This window comes from Convolutriloba macropyga, chromosome 14, assembly GCF_964194025.1.
Source record: "Convolutriloba macropyga chromosome 14, txConMacr16.3, whole genome shotgun sequence".
Classification (NCBI taxonomy): domain Eukaryota; kingdom Metazoa; phylum Xenacoelomorpha; order Acoela; family Convolutidae; genus Convolutriloba; species Convolutriloba macropyga.
This window is the reverse complement of record NC_134481.1, coordinates 29,936,293-29,950,133: the sequence shown is the minus strand read 5'-3', so window position 1 is coordinate 29,950,133 and position 13,841 is coordinate 29,936,293. Positions and strand designations below refer to the sequence as shown.

Below are 13,841 nucleotides of genomic sequence, written 5' to 3'. Positions count from 1 at the left end.
TTTTGGGCTAGGATACTTTGCGGCTGAGCCTTTGTTTGAGCTTGAAATTTCAATTGCATATTCCACCCAGTGTGCGGCGACCCAAGATAGTCTGATCAGAGGTCAATTAAGCCTGGAAGTGTAACATGTTCTTTATCGGAGGGGAAGGGCGCGACAAAAAAACGATACGCTACAGTTATTTTAAGTAGATTTTTAAAATCAAACCTGCAGCCGTACAACCTGTGCAATGTATTATTGTCACTATCAAAGTCAAAGCTTTTTTAAATGAAATTCTCATATTGTAAATTTTTGCTGTAAATTCTAAAACTATTACAGAGTCACATAACAATACAACTGAGCGGATTACATAGAGAGCATAGTGATAACCAGAGATTCTGTGATAACAATAATAGTAATAGAAGATTTTAAATAACCCGGATAATAAAAACATAAAAGGTGAAATTTATTCAGGTCATCGTAGCGCAATTACTTTCCACATTTCTCAAACAAAACATTTTCGTAACATTCCATTGTTCTAGCAAATAACTATTCTATGGCCAAGTGACGCATATTGATCGCTCTGCACGTAGAAATGATTAAACAGTTCTGATTTGAGACATTTGCTGAGAAAAACGTCTGAGTTGCAATTGATATATCTGCTAAAATTGCAGATACTTATGGCATGTTTTTATAATATTTTGACAACTACAGTAAAGAGACAATAATGTTGAAATAATAGTCTTTTTGACATTTCTGACATTTCATTTCTTACCATAATTTTTTTTACAAAATGTAAACAAATTTATTTTTGTCCGCGTTTATAGCTCTTCTGGTAACCTAATGGCTTAAACACATCAATCAATGGTCAAATTCGTTAGCTAGAGAGCTAATCGTTAAACCATTGAACCAGTTGCTCTTATGACTGTAATAAAAAGTAAATTAAAAAAAAACAATAACTTTTTAGCATTATTTCTGGGATCCTGTAGCTTAGTTTAATTCATGGCATGTCATTTCATCTATCTAGTGAAACAAAATTTGATAAATTAAGGGGTTTTATGTAATAATTAATGGTTTTATGAGCTTGATACTGGATATTTTGTAAAAAAAATTAATATATTTTTGAAATTAGCTTTTTAGTGATCCTTTCTGGTTTTTTTATCGAACTGTCACATTAACGACAGGTCGAATTGGCGTTGAAAAAAAAACAACTGACAGTATTGAACAAAAATTGAATTTTTGAAATTTTCCTATCTTTTCCCAATGTTCAAAAGTACAATACCGAGCCTCATTGTTAACTACTTAAATTGAGCTAAGAATAACAACCCAAAGGACATCAAATGTGCCGATATAGGTGATTAATACCCCTCACCATTATAGAGCATACAACTCGGTGCCGAAAATATTACCAAACAATGAGAAAATTTTTCCAAAGTTGAAATTATTTTGACTGCGCCATTTGTTGCTGCAAAATTAACCACCTCGAATAACCACTTGAAAAAAAAAGCAAAGCTTTTCAACTGAAAACTATCCGATACATAAAACAATTTTAACAGTGGAAAAATTCATTTTTCGGGAAACAATTCATGTGAAAATCAGCGCTGAATCATAGTTTTTCCTAGACTGGTTTTTAGTCTGGCCAGATTATGATCATGTCATTTTTTACCATGTCCACCCTTAAGGCCGTAATAAAAAACCGCGATATTTGAAAAAAAAACGTATCTCTGAAAAAAACGATGCAACTCTGAAAAAACCGATCTGAGAAAAAACGCTGAACAGTAAAAAAAATAATTTTGGGTTTAATTTGGGCTATTTTAATAAACATTCCGCGAATCAATTCTTTTCTGAGACCAAAAATTGAAAAAAATGAAGACAAAAGGAGGTTTGAAAACAATTAATTGTATCTATGAAAACGGGACCATAAATTTGTATATCAAGAATCTTTTTTATAAACAAAACTGCTTTAAAACAATTAGAATATTTTCATTCCTAGCTTTGTTTGCAACATTCTGAGCATTGCAAAATTAGGATTAAAAGAACAAAAAACTTAAAACTCATTGACATGCCGTTAGTTATCAGTTTAAAGTCATAATCCAAGTTTGGAATCCCAGCAACACTCGCATTATTGACCCCTCGTCACTCTGATGATGATTTATTATGTGCACTTGTAGTGAAAATACATGATTTACATAAAATAAACTCAAAGCATTCATCTCAAAATTGAATAGAAATGAACTTTTCACCGCTTTTTTCCCATAATTCTCACAAAAATTTCTTGGCTCGGGTACAGTTCACTTTAGTATTACCAATTATTTTGCTTCCATGACCGCTTGAGTTCCGCGCAAAGCGGGCTATAGCACCAGCCAGGATTATTGGGGAGTAGCAACCAAAATAGAGGTCTGTACACTTTCCTGCCTCTCCTTACTTCGGGAAAGCTGCATGAGCCCCAATGGCATCTGAGCCCTCTGCCAAACGTTTCGACACAATAGTCATCAGTGTAACATTTAATCATGTCAGGACGTAGCTTTAGGCGGTTTATCACATTTTGATACAAAGAATCTTGGCTTCCAACATAATTCACAGTTAATGACACCACAAATATCACAAACACAGGGAACATGGTCCACCAATCCGGTCTAAAAAGCAAACAGAGCATTTATTTTACCTGGGCCGAAGTGTTAACGCTAAAAAATGCAAAATTATGTAATATTGGTGGTGAATGTTTTGAATTTAAAAAAGATCTACGCTTGTGGCGTTAAAAGGAAGTAGTGCCGTTTATAAACGTAGATCTTTCATAATTTTGCGTTTCTACCCAGGTCGAGGTGGCCAGACCGAAGTGACCCCTGATCAGACGAGTTTCGAGCGCACACATGTTCCCGGTGCGCTCGAATTACATGGTCTGGAAAAGGCTTCGAGCGCACTTTTGTCTGGACAATGGTCTGGAACTTGCCTGATCAGAGGCCACTTTGTTCTGGGACGGTCTGATCAGAGGCAGTTTCAAGCGCACACTAGTCTGATCAGAGGCCGATTCGAGCGCACACTAGTCTGACCAGAGACCGATTCGAGCGAAATTTTTTTCAATTTTTTTTTGTTTTCTTACTGACTTTGGTTGTCTCGGGTGAGAGACAACAATAAAACAGCATTCTGATCGGAACTTCATCTGAGAATCTGATGGGTTTGATCAGAACCAAGGGGTCCAGCTGATAACAAATGCCGGTCCCCTCAAGAAAAGATTTTGAGTATCAAAGTAGATCAAGACGTTTTTATGCAGAGCTGTCTAAGTTCATTTTTTCAGGTAAAAGCATAAAAAATGGCATACTCAGTAATTTTTTTGATCATTTTTTTTTCGATTTACTTTCATTAACAATACTTTCAGGATTGTTTTTTTTGTTAGTTGAATATAAGATTGATAAAATGATAGATGAAATGAATATATTATAACGATATTGAGAGATTTGTTCATGTTCAAAATCATTCTCTGATCAGAGGTGATTTCGAGCGCACTTTAGTCTGGGGCAATATTTCGAGCGCACTTTAGTCTGGACAATGGTCTGGAACTCGTCTGGACAATGGTCTTGAACTTGTCTGATCAGGGGTCACTTCGGTCTGGAACTCGTCTGATCAGAGGCGGCTTCGAGCGCACTTCGAGCGCACAATGATCTTCGAGCGCATACTCGTCTGATCAGAGGTCACTTCGGTCTGGGACGGTCTGATCAGAGGTCCCACTTGTCTGGGACGGTCTGATCAGAGGAGATTTCGAGCGCGACCTCAACCTGGGTAAGCATGGATTTCATATAATTTTGGGGCTTAGATCTGTGTGAGTGTGTTGAGGGGAGTGGTAGTTAGGTACGTGTGGGATTTGGGTAAGGGTTTGGTGACCGATTTCAGAGTTCCTAAACTAATTTTTCCTCAAATTCGTGCTTGGTGCAGCGTGGGTATTTTTTAGCGAATATGGTTACGCTTATATTCTTTTTGCGGCGTTTAAAAACGAAGAATAAAATCTCATATCTTAAAATTACTCTTTGTATTTGTCCCGCTGCAGCTTTTGAAGGATACATTTACTAAAAATTTTTTGTTATCAGCTACCTGCTGCCACAAAAGTAGGAACAAAAAGTTTAATTTAAGCGTTTTTTGGACGTTTCCAAGTTCACAACTGCACAAAGAATATATTGACAAATTAATTTAGACTGCTGAGAAAGATTGAATAAGTAAATATTGATTCTGAAAGGTTGTCAATTATAGATCTACCTTCAATTTCTCAGCTACCTAAAGACAGTGTTAGACCTCAATCTAGGGAGTTTTAATATCACATAGCTTATGAATGGTTTATGGCCTATGAATAGCTTCATCCACGAAAGCATGTTTCTGATATGATAAAACTATGTTTGTTAAAACTCGGACTACCTCAGCCAAACATACATTAGTGGATGACACACGGCTCAATTTGACGCACAAGGGCAAAACATTTTTTGAGTATGACTTGTCTAATCGAGTATTGAATAGAGACGACTGAGCTCACTTCATTTTCTTATAGGATAAAAAAAATTTCTCAGTAAGGATTCCTTTATAATTAAATATAGCTTAGTCAGGTGACTAAAAATATAGCGATCAAGCAATCAATCAAGAATTTGAGTCAAGGAAAGCAAATTGGGAACAGCGGAGACGACAGTGGGCATCAATCATATTGACCCTAGTATTAACAGGCCACACTTGTTCTAGGAGACGAATCTTGAAGCTACTCTGAGGGTAGGGCTGTTCACTCGTAGAGGACTGGCAAGTAAGAAACCCATTGTTGTATGGAGGGCTGAACCAAAAAGACCTCTCAAAGGTCTGCAGACACCCTGAAACCTGATGGGAATTGGCTTAGTGTTCTGATCAAGTGAGTTACTATTTTTCTGGCTGGATAGTGGATTGAAAACCCACGAGCTCTTCAAACAATGGTCAATCTTTTTAAGTATATTGGCTGATCATCTGTGGGTCTAACAAAGTTATTATGGCAAGAATAATTTCAACGAATAGTGAATCCTGCTGCACCTCTGATCTTTCGATTATCACCTTCAGCACAACCTCGGTATTCTCGAAGTAGCTGCACTGGTAGCCAATTCGGCAACGCATTTTGTTTGAAATCTGTTTGAAATGTGTGCATCGCTTTGTACATCAGCTTGGCAAACTCCCGCTATATCTATCGGAACTTAAAAAACAAAATATGAATATAGAGAGGCATTGCAACAAAGTTTAATGTCAATATTTGTTAGCAATTGAGTAAAATGTTATAACACCACGACAATTTTAAATAGGCAACGAACGGGGAGCTTGGTATAGCACTTTATTCAAATTAAGCGCATTAAGTTTGTGAAGCCACTGCCCTCCATGTACTGTATTTTTTTGAAGGAGCTATTTCAATAGGACTTGTGGATCGGGTTACTATTCAGCTTTTTTATGTTTTCAAAGCCGTACAAACCTAAATTTTTGTAATATTGCTGTGGTAGGAAAAATTGGGTTGTAAAATTTCCTCATAGTTCGCAGCATTTTGCAATTTTTGACCAAATTTCCTGCAAAAAAGTATTTCAGATTTTGATTGGGTCTCAGCTGTTAGCATTATTGCAACCAATTCAAACACTAATTTTTGTCATAAATTTTTCTAAATATCGGAATTTTTCGAGACAACATGAGTATTAAGGGTGTACAGTTTATCAGTAGACTATTAGAAAAGAAACTTATTGGCAGTAAAAGTTAAGAAAAAACGTTCAAGAATAGAAACAAAGTTCAACAGTTTCCAGCAGCTTAAATTAATCTGCAGACACGTGTTTAAATCAGGTTTCCTCAAATGTCTAATCGGAAACCATCGACAGTCAAATTTGTTCCAATATAAATTTTTCAGAAATCTTAAGAGCAAAACCCAAAAAAATCTGTGGAAAAACGAAAACAAAGTTTTTTTGAGTCCTTATGGGTAGAAATATCTGGGCTATCGGTTAGCAAAATCCTAATTAATGCTTTGTATTATCCAACTAAAAACTTGGGAAACTATTTCATTGACGAATCAACATCAGGGACTTCCCCGGCGTACTCAATCACTGACGAAGTTTTGCTTTTTGGCGATTATAATCTCAATTATTTCAACAAAAGAGAATCCACTTTATTGGATGAATTTGCGAGTAATTCAGGCCTTACCTTGTCAAACACAGAAAAACCAACGCCAGCCACCAGCCAAGGCGTAACACTAATCGATCATGGGTTTTCCCGCAAAAACCAAATTCAAGATGTTCAGACTTTCGCCATCAGTTGAAATGGATCACTTGATTGTTTTATACACTACCAATTTTCTTGTTGAACCCAAAAACAGGAAGCAAAATTTTATCAGTAGAAATAAAAGAAAGTTCGATGCAAATAAATTTAGTCTTGATCTTTCAAGTCAGGACTGGAGTAACTTATATCAATGTGAAGATGGAAATAGCATGTACAATGCTTTCATAAACGTTTTCAGTACTACTCTAGAGTTCCAGGCCCCATTTATAAAAAACTTTCAATCAAAAAGAAAATTTTCTGAAAAACCTTGGCTGACAAAGAGTTGAGAGAAGAAATCGCCAAAAAACATAGACTTTTTAATATCTGGAAAAATAACCCATCGGAGCAAGCGTATACCATTTTCAAATATCAGAGAAATTTAGTTAATAGGCGTTTAAAAACAGCCCAAAACAAGTTTTGCAAACAATTTTTCAAAGAACTACCAACAAGTAAAGAACAATGGAGTTTCATCAAAAAAGCATTGGCAAAGAAAGGGAGTGTCTCGTTATAGACAAATTAGTCGACGGTGAAACAGAAGTAGAAAATGAACTTGATATTGCAAATTGTCTCAATAGAAGTTTTCAAAAACTAGGCTTATACAATGGACAATATGTGAGCGCTCCAAATATTTCTCGCATAGAACAGTTACACAGTTCTTGCTTCAGAACAGTTACACTAAAGGAACTATAGGTGCCATCAATTCACTCGACAACAATAAGTCTCCGGGTCCGGGAGTTTTTAATGCTTGGGCAATCAAGGCAGCAAAGCTTCCAATCGGAACCCATTTGCAATTTGTTTTTAACAAATTCATTAGTCAAAACATTTTCCCGGAAAACTTAAAAATTGCTTTCATTAATCCGGTCTACAAAAAAGGGGACGTAAAGATTTGCGAGATCTATAGGCCGATCTCAATTACTACAATGTTTGCAAAACTCTTTGAGCGTATAATTCTCAATCAGGTTAACGAATTTATGCAAAAAGAAAAAATTTTGAACGGTACACAGTTTGGATTTCAAAAACATAAGTCTTCTACAGATGCTGTTTTACACTTAATCGAAGCATTACAAGAAAACTATGATAACTTAAAAATTTCAGTTGCAGTTTTTATTGATCTAGCTAAAGCATTTAATTCAATATCGCACGAAATTTTTCTCAAAAAAATTGAAGCTTACGATTTTTTAAGAGAGTGCAGTTGAATTATTTGCTTCATTTCTTAAAAACAGACAGCAGTGTGTTAAGATAAATGATGTTTACTCAGAAAGGTTGGAAACAAATCATGGTGTTCCACAGGGAACAGTTTTAGGGCCACTAGTTTTTCTTTTCTATATTAATGAAAATGGTACAAGGAAACTTCGACATAATTCAATTTGCTGATGACACAAGTTTCCATTTTAGCAGAAACAATGTCAGCGAACTGGAAAAATGTGTTTCTGAAATACTGGAGAAAACAGATAGTTATCTAAAGCAAAACAAAATAACCATGAATACCGGTAAAACTGAACTTCTTTGCGTCTCGAAGGAACATGAAAATTTTGATCCAATAGTTTTTCGGGGACAAGAAATTAAACCACAAAGTCACTGCAGATACTTGAGTATAATAATTGATTCTAAACTAAATTTTCATGTACAACTCAACAAAGTCCTATCAAATATGGCCACAGCGATTAGATCCATATACCTTTTACGTTATCAGTTACCTCTGGAAGCACGATTGATGCTATTCAAATCCCTAGTCCTTTCTCATTTAACATTCAGTGCTCTATTTTTTCAGAACTTGATTTTCTTTGCAATGCAGCGAATTAATCGACAAATCAATTAGGGTATTAAAGTTTGCTATTTGAGAAAAAAGTTTGAGAGATCTACAGATCTCTTAGTAAAATCTGACTTTTTACCTGCAGAACTTTTAATAAGCCAGATGAGTGTTTCAAAACTTAGGAATGATATTTCATTATTGAAAACACACGGCACTGAGAGTTTTTTTCTAAGTGGTAATGTCTTAGTAAGAAAAAACGACAGAACTGAACAGCTAATTCTCTTAAGGTCGAGCAGTCGATCAATACAAAAAAAGAAGCTTCCAAAAATGGAATAAACTTCCGCGTGAAATCCGGACTATCAGATCACGCTCAAAGTTTAAACGCATGTTAAAACAGCATCTGCTCCAACAATTCAAACTTGTACCGTTGGAAAGGAACTTTGGTGGCTTCAAAAGTTATTTTTACCTTTAGAAAACGGAACCACTAATTTTGATTTTTAACATTGTACTAATTTTGTTTATATAATTTTAAACTTGTAATATTTAACCCCTGGGTTATATTTTCAATTCACTTGTTTAAAAAAACAAAGAATCCGTTTAGTAATTTAGGAGATCTGAACAAAAATATATTTGCGTCTGATTTTGCGGAGATAATGGCTTGTTTTATTGGTTGGAAAAAAAGTCATTTAATATCTGACCCCAGGTTGAGGTGCCAGACTGAAAGTCGATATGTCCAGACCGTCCCAGACGGAAAGTGTCTATGTCCAGACCCTCCCAGACGGAAAGTGCCTATGTCCAGACTTTCGTGCGTTCAAAATTTTTCGTGCGTTCATCGTGCGTTCAAAACTCCCTATGTCCAGACTTTCGTGCGTTCAAAATCCTATATGACCAGACTTTAGTGCGTTCCAAATTAAAATTCGTGCGCTCATTTGTGCGTTCAAAAACACCTATGTCCAGACTTTCGTGCGTTCAAACGGGCTTATGTCCAGACTTTCGCGCGTTGAAAATCTTATATGACCAGACTTTAGTGCGTTCTAAATGAAAAATCGTGCGCTCATTTGTGCGTTCATGTCCAGACTATCGTGCGTTCAAAAATGCGTATGTCCAGACTTTCGTGCGTTCATGTTCAGATAACGTTTTTATAATGTATTCGTTTCAAATATAGATACGTTAGGGTGATGGTTGTGATGAAGTGCCCAAGCAGTTCCTACATTTTGTTTAATAAAAGATGTTCGATGAAAGTATTGGCTGAAGGGGCTGCCAGCGACCTAGTTATTAAAGTATGATTTGCTTTGCAACTTCAGCAAGGGTTTATAATTCTAGGTAGGAAATTGTTTTAAACAAAGCAAAATGTTGGATGCGAATTTTCCTGCGTTCGATGTTTTGTAACTTTTGAACTCAAGTGAGTTGAGGTTTTCTTGGTAGAAAGCTTTCACTTGAGTGAGCACTCTATTAAGAGTGTTTAGACAAACATGGACTCATTAGTTTTTGGCATTCTTGTTTCCATTCAAAAAATTTTCGTGCGCTCCGAAACACAATGTCCAGACTTTCGTGCGTTCAAAATTGCTTGTGTCCAGACTATCGTGCGTTCAAAATGGCATATGTCCAGACTATCGTGCGTTCAAAATTGCATATGTCCAGACTATCGTGCGTTCATTTTCTTTTCCAGACCGTGTAATTTTGAACGCACGACGCCACCTTGTGCGTTCATTTCGGTCTGGACATATCGACTTTCGGTCTGGGACCTCAACCTGGGACGTCTTCATCATATCACTATAATTCCCTTTTTGATTCTGATCTAGTGATCAAGAATCAGTGCTGTCTCTTGTTTAGCCATTTTCTTTAATGTTGCGTAGCAAATACAATAGCTTTAATGCAATAAGGCCGTCAATAACTTGTGTGTTGTTCGCGAGTGTTGATACTGTCTTGCTATTCCATCTGTACTTACATGAACTGTAACAACTTTTTTCTTTTTTATTTTTACGATTGGTTGGCCGAGATGGAGCGATGAAATATTTTTTTCTCAGGTATTGACAACTTGCCATTAGAGGCGTCACATGCGTCATTATAGAATGTCTGGTCACAAATTTGTGTTTCTGGTTTTTGAAAAAACTGTCTCGTGTATGTACTGATTATTATCGGGACATTACTGCTTTCGCAGCAAATTATGTTTTTGCCTCTGTATAAAACCAAATTTACACGAGAACTCCCGTAAAACCGAATTTGTTCAAGAAAAGCAACTGGTACGATGATTTTCGCATAAATTAAAAATGCGCTGTCCTAAGGTAAACCTATTTAGATGGTCAGATCATTGATGATATTTTGAGTTACTTTTGGCTACTTGTCCAAAAAATTAGGTTTTCAGGTTTAACTGTAAAAATATGGACAAATTGAAAAAAATTTTGCAACATTCTCTGATGTACAAAAATCCTCATTAAAATGCTCTATCACAAAACTCGCTGCGTTGATGAGAAAAAGATGTTGATGAGACAAAAATTCTTGAGACATTAACTCAAAATAATTTCCTGACATTATTAACGCTGATTGCATTATCATTGTATTAATAATAATAATAACAGTAACAACAACACTAACAATAATGCTAATAATAATAATAATAATAATACTAATATTATTTGTAAGAATAATTGCGGTTAGTCCAAAAGAGCAGTTTCAACTTTATTCAAGTCAACTGTATTCAAAAACGGTTAAGGCAGAAAGCTGTGATCAGTTCACAGCTGTAAAGAGATAGAAGCGTGATCAGACAGTATCTGTCAACGCTATGCACAACAAACAGAAGAGATAGCAATAAAACTAAGATTTCGCATATTATAATCTTACTGCACAAAAACATATGATCAATGAGCTGAGTCCGAGTGGGTAACAAAGGTCACTAAGTGCTTGGTCCGAATGGCGCAATAATATAGTAGTATATAGTTTATCAGTGTTTATAATCGTACATTGTGGCTTGGTTACGTCCCAGCGGGTACTACTGTACCACATTTCCTCCTCCACGAAATTTTCGCCAGCTAGTTGTCGAAAATTTGATTTAGATGTTCAACGTCCTCGGTGTCTAGGGATGAAATTTGGCTTTGTTCCTGGGTGGTCCGCGGGGGTTTTTCTGAGGGAGCCGTGCTGTACGAGGAAATGGGGCTATTCTGGAAGGTTTCCTTCTTGTGGGAGGGCCGTTCATCGTCCGAGATGGCATGTTCGATAGATACATGTGATGCATTTTTGAACATCCGTGTGGATTCAGTGTGGGATTCGGTGTGGATCCGTGTGGGTACTGCAGGTGCTGCCTCTGGGAGGGGAGAAGGTTTTCTGGCATGGGTTGGCGATCGTCGTCCGATTAGATAGTGATGGCCGTTTTTGGTGGGCTGTCAGGGATGGTTATCTTAGTCGGTTCTTGACTTGGTTGAAACGTGTTTTCCAGAATAGGGAGAAACAGCAATTTTGCTTTGGAGGTTACTTGGTTGTTTGGGAGTTTTTGGACTATCTTGTCCATAGGTTTGCGTCCCAGACTTTGTTGTGTCATAAAGTGTTTAGGCGAATTAGATATTTTTATTGTGATAGGGCTCTGATGCGGCGAATCAGAACCGAGATTTATGACCTCTACAGTATCCATATTGTTCCATGTGTCAAGGTCTGTGCTGACGCATGAGGAGTTTCAGCGTTGTCGCCTTTTTGCCTCTTCTAGTTTGAGCTGGGCCGTGGCCGCTTGTTTCGACTCAGTGTCGGATTGCTAGGTGGTCCATAGTGCGTTGTTTTGCTTTGTGGGTTGTTGGGTTTTGAGTTTGGGGCTACCGGTTGTGCCTTTAGTAGCTTTTGTTGCTGCTTTTTCGTCGGGTTTTATGTGCTTGTCTGTTCTGGCTCATTTATATTATACTCGCCAACGGTTTTACATGAGACGAATTTGTTTATCAGAACACTCGAAAATGTTGATGAGACGAAAACTCATAAAACACTAGTACAAAATAGTTTTTCGTCAATTTGTAACGATGATTGCATTTTCATTATATTATTAATAATAACAGTAATAACAAAAATAATGATAATAATGATAATAATAAAAAAATTATTAATATTATTGATAATAAAAATAAAAACAATAATAATAATAATAATCATAATAATAATAATAATAATTATAATAATAATAATAATGATAATAATAATAAAAATGATAATAATAATAATATAATAATAATAATAATAATAATAATAATAATAATAATAATAATAATAATAAGAATAATAATAATAAAAATAATAATAATAACCTTACTAGAACGATGAGTTATAATGAAACAACAATAATAAAAATAAAAACAATAGTAATAAAAATATAAACAATAATTAGAAGCATAATAATACTAATAGCACGACTAATAATGATAATAATATTATTATAATAATAAAAAATAATAATAACAGAAATAAGAATAACAGTATTAATAATAATAATAAAAATAATAATAATAATAATAATAATAATAAAAATAATAATAATAATAATGGCAGTAATAAAAACTATAGAAATGTTAATGAGAAAGTGTAATAACAAAAACAATTATAATATTAAAAATAATTATAATAACAATAATAAAAATAATAAAATTAAAGAAATGATAGAAAAATTAATGATAATAGAAATAATAACAATAACAATATAAAAAAATAATAACAAAAATTTTTTTATAAAAATAATAACAATAGTAATAATAGTAATAACAATAATAGTAATATTATTAACAATAATAATAATAATGTTAATAAAAACTTACACCATCAAGACTTTTCTGTTTTGATCTTCCGGCACCGTTGAGATTTTAAATAGTGCTTAGTCCAAAAGTATTATTGAGGATAAAAATAAAAATAAAAAAAAAATAATAACAATAATAATAACAATAATAATAAAAATAATTATAATAATAGCAATACTAATACTAATAAAGATATTTAAAAAAGTAATAATAACAATAATAATAATAATAATAATAATAATAATAATAATAATAATAATAATAATTGTTGTGTGCACAAAGTTCCTGTGTGCAGAATGCTGATTTGTTAGGCTGAAGGCAGTAAAAGGCAAGCGCAATAAGAATAAACTTTCTTTAACACTTCTAACTTCTCTCTCTGTTTGACACCAATTGCGCTTTTCCCTTGCACTCCGATTGGAGCATGCGAATGATGGCTGGTACAACCAGCTTACATAAGAGCAATGCGTATAACATATTTACAACTGCGAACGATGATATATAATAACATATGGAGTTTTTTATACGAGTTTATATTAATACATTTAGATGCTTAGTTGCTAGTTGCAGAGTGAGTTAGTGGCTCACCACATTCCCCCCCCCCTTTTGGAGGATGCTAAGTTTCGGTCAGTTTTCGGTGTTCTTGTCAGTGCTATCTTTCTCAGGGTTATGTGAGTCTGCGTCCCATTCGGGTTGTTGTGGGCCTGGGGTCCAGTCCATTTGTTCGGGTTGTTTGAGTTGTGCGTTACGAGTAGGGATCGAATTGACAGAAGCTGTGTGAAAGGAGTTGCTGGATTCTTGAGAGTCGGATGATAAGATGATGATATCCTGCCCGAAAATTGAGCAATTTGGGTTGATGCTGAGTGGGGTCTTGGTAGGAGGATCATCTGAAGTGTCGACAAGGTCGACGAACGTGGTGTCTTTGTTCTTGGATTCGTGTGTTGAATCGTCTGTTGTTGGGGATAGTGAGATGTTGGCTATGGCTTTCTCGACGTTAAGTTTTTTGACTGTGGCTTCAGCCTTGGACTTGTGGATATTGCGCAGCGGAGGTGATTTTGCAATTGTCG

At 35.2% G+C, this 13,841-nt stretch overlaps 1 long non-coding RNA gene across 1 annotated transcript in view; it reads right to left on the bottom strand.

Moving 5' to 3' along the window:
* Positions 1 to 2,157: 2,157 nt before the first annotated feature.
* LOC142353514 (uncharacterized) overlaps positions 2,158 to 13,841 on the bottom strand; it is an 83,104-nt gene continuing 71,420 nt past the window's right edge. The window contains exon 2 of the long non-coding RNA XR_012761052.1: positions 2,158 to 2,612. This is a non-coding gene — a long non-coding RNA (uncharacterized LOC142353514). The remainder of the gene's footprint in view (positions 2,613 to 13,841) is intronic.